The sequence below is a fragment of the Zea mays genome, chromosome 10 (genome assembly GCF_902167145.1).
Source record: "Zea mays cultivar B73 chromosome 10, Zm-B73-REFERENCE-NAM-5.0, whole genome shotgun sequence".
Taxonomy (NCBI): Eukaryota; Viridiplantae; Streptophyta; class Magnoliopsida; order Poales; family Poaceae; genus Zea; species Zea mays.
Window position 1 is genome coordinate 139,648,365 of NC_050105.1, and position 6,887 is coordinate 139,655,251.

The window sequence follows — 6,887 nt, forward strand, 5'->3', positions numbered from 1 at the left end:
GCGTCGCTACTTGGTGCCTTGGAGGAGGGGGGCACGGAACCGCGACCCGTCCTGTCGAGCGGCAACCTTGTCCCCGCGCGGCGCAGTTCCGAGGGGCGGCGCCAGTTGCTTCGGTTCCGGACCCGTGGGGCCTCGGATCCCCTCTTCGTTCTTGACGATGAGTGGGAGGAGCAGTCTTGGGACAGGCTTCATGAGTGTGCCGAGGCAACGGTGGGGTCGCTCCGGTCGACCTTGGAGTTCCTTTGCAGGGACGTTCCCAAGATCCTCCAGGTAATGATTTCAGGCATACCTTTCTCGTGATTAAGGCATTCTTTGTGACGCCCCGCTTCCTTCCCTCAGGATCTGACGGATCTGAGCGCCGCCAAGTCGTCGTTCATCCGCCGCGAGGTCGATGTCTGGGGTTCGCTGCGGTCCCTGAGGACCACGCTTGCCAGGGCTACCGCGCTCCTCTCCCAACAGAGCGCCGAGGTGGCGGACCTTCGGTTGCTCTGTGTCGATCTGGGAGCAGAGGCGGAAGCGGCACGCGCAGAGGCGCAGCGGTGGCAGTCGGAGCTTGACCAGGTCACCTGTAACACCCCAGGTGTTTATATTCTGCTCGACAACGAGTATGAATTTAAGCACGTAATATCAGTGGATACGACAGATGCTAAAATTTAAATCATCTTCATCTAGCACGATCTTTATATTGCATTTGTTTTGTCTGTCGCGAGTTCGACATCGTTTTTATTTATCCGGGCTCTTCCTAAATTTTCGTGATGTTCGGAACAGAGTTGTTCCGAAAATCGGTGCGTTCGGTGGTTATTTAAAATACATCGCTCGCGCAAATACGAATTCGGAAGCCCGACCCACTCGGATGATTTTTATCCCAGGCAAATTAATTCGAACTCGACGACTAACGTTTTCGGTGCAAATAATTCTGTTCCTACTCGTCAACCGAGACAGCTCATCCGAGGATTTATAATTGAAATTTATTCGTCTAGTAAATTATCTGTCCTAAATTAAATCAAGCGCAGTCTAAATTTGTCGAAGCCGAAATCAATTTGATCCGGTCCGTGCGTTTCTTGTCTCGATCTAATTTTCTTCAAATAGAAATAATGGATACGAATTAATCTGACTCCGAAGTATTCATCAAATCCTATCTAAATATTTTTGTCGATCTTGTTTTGGCTCAACTCATTTATACATCTTTTAGACCTTAATGTTTGAGCCAACCAAATATCTACATTTTGATTATTTTTAAGTAGATGAAAGGAAATTCCAATTTTTCCTAGCTGATTTCATTCCACCGCTTAAACGTCCAGCTCTTGTGCAAATATCTCCTACGTACATCTCTCCTCCCTCTCCTTATCCTCTCTCTCTCCATGTTCTTATCTGCAATGGGCAATTTCTTAACGCCAGCTTGGGTGGTCGGCATCTTCTCTGCTCGATCTCTATCCCCATCGCCAGCACTACTGCTGCGTGGCTCAAATTCCAGAATCGGCATCATCATCCTCCCACGCGTCTCTCTCCCGTAGGCTTCAATCTTCAGCCGTGAATCTCCAGCGTGCTCTGGATTCAGCCATGGAGCTTATCTCCCACCGCCGATGGCTGATCTTCCTGGCCGTGCCGCTCAACGTGTGAAGAAAAATCCCACCGCCCGGCCGTCGTTATTTCCAGTGCGCGCTGCTCTTCTTCCAGCCGGCGCTCGCCCTGGGTCACGCCCTCGACTCCGCCCGGCGCCCGGCGCTCGGACCGCGCCCCTCTGCTCGCTTGTTCCAGATCGCCCATGCCGCGACCCCCAGTTTCCTCCCATGCCAGCGCGTCTCCCATCCCCTGCGTTTCCTCTCTGCTGAGCTCCCATGGCAGTTCTCTGGAGCTTCCTCGCCGCGCGCAGCCACTCCCTTCTCTCTCCTGCTCCCTCGCCGGCGTACCTCCCTGCGTGCTCCTCCCGTGCAGCTCGCCGAGCTCCCTCAAGCTTCTTAGTTCGTCCGCCCGCGAACGCCCATGGCGCGGTCGCTTCTCTGTGCACGCGCCGTCGCCCTGATTTCCTGCTCCCTGGCTCCAACTCAAGTTCGCTTGACCGCGCGTGTCCCTGCGCCGCACCCTGAAGCCTCCTGCTCTGGCGCCCAGCTCCCTGCGCCGAGCGCTTCTTCTTTCCCTGCGCCCTCCCCTTGCTTCTCTCTTCCAGCTCGCTCAGCCAGCGAGGTCCCTCCCATGTCTACCTGCTCGCAGTGCCTCTGGTTCCGGCTGCAGTTCGGTGCTTGGAGCTCCCTGTCCGTCCTTTCTGCCGAGCGATTTTCTTGCACGCGCGCGCAGCTCCGGCTCGTTCCCCATGGTGGCCGCGGTGCCTCTCTGCCTGCTGAAACTTCCTTGTCCGCGAACTCCTCCCGTCCGTGCCAGTCGCCGTTTCTAAGATCGGTTCCAAGCTGCAGTGTGCCCAGCTGCTTCTTCCTCTTCCCATGGCGTCCATCTTCCTAGGCTCCTTTCAGCTCGGATCCCTGCGCGCGGAGTTTTTCCCCCTAGCCAAGATCGTCCTTGCGCGCTGCCGTCGCCTAGTTCGCGTCCCGCTCTTGCTCCAGCTATGGCGTTTCGTCGTCGCAGTTCCCTGTCCTCTGCGCGCCCTGCTTTTTGTGCGCGCGTGCTCGCCGTCTCTGTTCCAGCCGTCCGCACAATTTTCTCTGCTCCCTTGCCATGGTCGTCGCGTGCCTGCGCGCAGCTCGCTGAGTCCGGCCTCTGTTCTTCCTGCGCCCAACTCCATGCGCGCGCTTTGCTTTCTACGCGCTGGCCACAGCTCGGAGTTTCCCTGCGTGATGTCACAAAATCCGCTTATTGTTGATGTCGCTCTTCGCGCATCGTGTGCTCGACGGAGGTCCCAAGCCTGTTGACAGCACACGCGTGGGTTGCAGAATCGGGTGCGATCCTGCGCTATGAATTCGTCATGACGTCGGGTGGCGAGGAGATGGGAAGTCGGTCAGTTTTCAGTCAGATCCAATGGTGGAACAGCAAGGCTCGTGCGACACTCGTCAGACGCTCGACCACAAAGCCTAATTCAGGGGTGGCTACTCCGTCTTCTTCGTCATATGGAAATCGTTGCGCTGACACGTCGAGGTCGTCGATCGTCATCCTCGTCTACGCCAAGCCCCCAAGCCGTGAAGACGCTCTGGTATTGGCCACACGTCACCAGCTCGACAAAAAAAAGAATCCCACGGATATTCGGTCAAGAATGGAAACTGTGTGCCTCGCTCGCCGGACGTGTATGATCAACGGCGTCAGCCAGAACTCGTAGTCGTGCTTGCGACTATCGCGTCAAATTAGACAGGGTAAGCAAATTTATTATTCGTGCGAGTGGATTAATGAATGATCTAAACTAGGTCTATAAATAGAATTGTGGTCACAATAAATGTTAGTAATTTACTAATTTAGCATGCCTATATTGTAATAATCGATTTAGGTAAATCGATAAATCAAGTAATTAAGATACATAGTTTAAAGAGTTAATAAAAAGCTAGGAATAAAAATAGATCTAGTGTAATATGTCAATTTGGTTAATGGATGTAGTTGATGCCCTGCTATGATATCTATGATGCTTAATGCTTGGTTTTAAGTGTTTCATCCTTTTTAGCGTAGATTATCTATCTCATACTATGTATACTCGTGCTCATACATATGCATCGTGCATCTCATGAGGTACGATAATTAATCGCGTGATGCGGAAGAAGACCCAAGTCGACCCCAAGTATGGGCTAATCCGCAGGATGAAGCTGATGGACCAACCTGAAGATGGTTAAATCAAGCAAGTACTCGGTCGAGGGATACTCGTCAAGCGGACATCGCCTAACAAACACTAACCTAGTGTTACCCAGGCAAGCCCCGGTGCATTCGCCACCTCCTTGATGTTTTAAAAATCTTTATCACCTTGTTTGATGCATTAGGTGATAGGAGTTGTGTGCTAAACCGTTGATGCATTTCCTTCCTTGAAATTGATTACCCTTCCTTGATACCCTTTTTGAAAAGAATTTTATGATGCTTAGCTTTGCTTTAGCAAACAAAAATGTTTTGTTTTAAAACAAAGGTGATGCTTCAGTGGGTGGGAATGTTTTCAAAAATAAAACTTGATGTTGGATCCATCATGGCCGTGATGGGTTCAACATCGGAAAAGATGTACCTCTGCCAGGTACCAAACTTTGGGTTTAAATTATAAAGCTGAGACCGGGCGGGTGACTTGCACGAGAAAGGAGTCTCGATGTAGTGTCTCCGTCTGTGTCGATTAAGGACCGTACCGATTGTTGGCCTGCTGATCTAGGACCCTTTATCTGGCCACATACCTCATCATAGGTAAGCTTGAACCCGGCTATTCCATACATGAAAAGACAATCGCGCACTGGGAGTGGAGAGATGGCGAGAGTGGCACGTACCCTCCTGGCAAAGGACCGCCTAAAAGGGGTGGTGTGCTCTCGGGTGGCGCGGACCTGTTCATGTGGTGGAGGATCCGTGGGAATGGTAGACATGTGCAAAAGAGTTAAGAGAAGCATATGTCGTGTGGTTGGAGATCCCCAGCTGGGTATTAATCGATTCGGATCGCCGTTAATTCTTGGATATGAAGACTGGATCGCTGCCCTTCATCGTAGATAACAAGCGAAACAAAAGTTGGATTTTAAAAGAAAGCTAGTGTAGGACAAGTGAATGCTCTAGATTAGGCAAATCTAGATTCAGGAAAAGTACTTAATTTGTAATGTAAAATTATGGCTTAAGGACCCACTTCTAGTAAGCTTTTCTGCAAAAAGAGTCTTTGATTCTTGATAAGCCATACCTTGAATCCCTCTAGCCAGCATACCCTTGAGAGTCTTTTCTTTAGTCGGGTAAGTCTTGCTGAGTAATTCCATACTCAGGGTTTTATTCCCTGTTGTTTTTCAGGTTCTAACCTTGTGTTGCTGTGATGGTGTTAAGTGCCGGTGGGCTCGACCTTCTTATAAGTCTAGTACTTCTCCTATACTTCTTATTGAGGATGGTCACTTGAGCTAGCATATATTTCAAACTTATACTTTTGTAATCACTCCGATGAATATAATGAAAATTTTTGTAACCTATAAAATTTGGTAATAAGATTTCCGCTGCAAAAAAAATGTTGTGTGTGTGATTTGTGTTACTTAATCCCGCGGTTCTGGTTGTAAGTGGTTTATTCGATGTCCTTGGGGCAATCGGACGGATCCTGTTAAGTTATTTAGTGCACATGCATAGCTGTCTGAGGTCTTTGAGACAAGGACAGGTGCATGTGGGCCCAATAACTTGGGAGGTTCTGCCACAGCTGGTATCGGAGCAGGATTAAGTATATACGGTCACATACGTATTTTCAAAACAAAATTTTTGGTTTTGAAAAACCTATTTTGAACTAAACACATTGTTTGGTTTTGAAAAACAGCTTTGAAAAAAAACCTATAATGCTAGCGACATCCCCTGTTAAGCCCTAAACTAAGGACTATTAGGTGGCTTAGTTGAAAACCATAACCGGGGGTATTGCATACATGTGTATTGTTATTTTTGAGACCATTCAGTTTTGAATGGATCGACGCTCAAGGTAAGGTGAGATGTGAGAGCATGATCGAACAACCGTCGGTCTAGGGAAGTGCTTAATTGTGGCGCTTGACTATATACATATTCCATATATGTATATATGAAGGCTACGAGGTGGAGTAATTACTTTTCTGGGAATTCGGTACCCCATGGATGTGTATGGGTATACAGACATGGGAATACTGAGAAGTGTAATGTACTGGTAACGACGCACCTACGCTTAGGTAAGAAGGTAAGTTACCATAATGAGTTGCCCTATGGTTAAAGTGTGGCAACGACGCCTATGCGTGGCTCGGCGCTTAATGATGAGCTAGCCTCCATATAGCAATATATGGAGTATAAACTGTGATAAACTGTCATGTGTGAACTGCATCATTGGGAAAAATGGGCTGTGATGGATTTTTCTGCAGGTACACTAACCTCGAAAACGTATGTGTAGTTGGCGACTAGCGAAATATCGTGAGAGTCGTAAGTATGCCACCGAGATAGAACGCTATTGCCACATTTGGTTGGGAAAATCAGTGAGGACGTATAGGACGAGCATGCATCTTGATTGTTGCATCATGTTTGTCGCCTATACACCCAAAATGCTTCTCTCATCTTTATTCCAGTAACCATTGATTGTAGATAATATGATGTAATGCTGAATTATGAACTTCGATGAACTAGGTGTCCTCCATTCTTTAGGTAATCTATTAAGGTCTTATATGGTGTTTGCTTTTGTGCTTGATGTGTCGATAGAAGGTTAGTGAGTTGTTTGCCTAAACCCAGAATTAGGCCATGTTCTTATTTAGTGAACCATGACCCAAACTTAAATTTTTCCGTTATCACTCCAGGACCAAACACATAAAAATAAATGACTAGATAATTTCTTTGTTGGACCTAAAGTGTACCCAGCTTAAAACAAGAATTTCGAGTCATGTCTCCATCCTAAACCATGTCCTTGTTCGGTTGGTGCAAGCTGATGTACCTTATCCAGTTTGCCTGTTTTTAAGGACCGCCATGTTACTTTATCAACCTAACTTAGGAAAGACATGTCCGACCATTTTTTTGTATTTGATGCCTTTGGTTTCCCCATACCTATCGAAGGCATACCAATTTAATCCTTGACCTTGTGATCTCTATGATGGGCATAGAAATATGCTTGGGACTGAATTAACAGTCTCCCATCGTACTCCCTCCTCAATTTATTTTTGGTTATGGCCATGCCTTGTTCATTTCATCAGGCCATGATCTATTGGCTCTCTACTTGTAGCCATTTTGATAGGTAGAGTCTCTTTGTACATTGTCACCCTTGCCCAATTCAATTGTGTCACGTGAGATTTCTTATTGGTTAT

General features: G+C 47.8%; 1 pseudogene; it reads left to right on the plus strand.

Annotated features, from left to right (window-relative positions):
* Positions 1 to 1,172: 1,172 nt before the first annotated feature.
* LOC109943040 (uncharacterized) lies at positions 1,173 to 3,857 on the plus strand (annotated as a pseudogene).
* Positions 3,858 to 6,887: the final 3,030 nt, after the last annotated feature.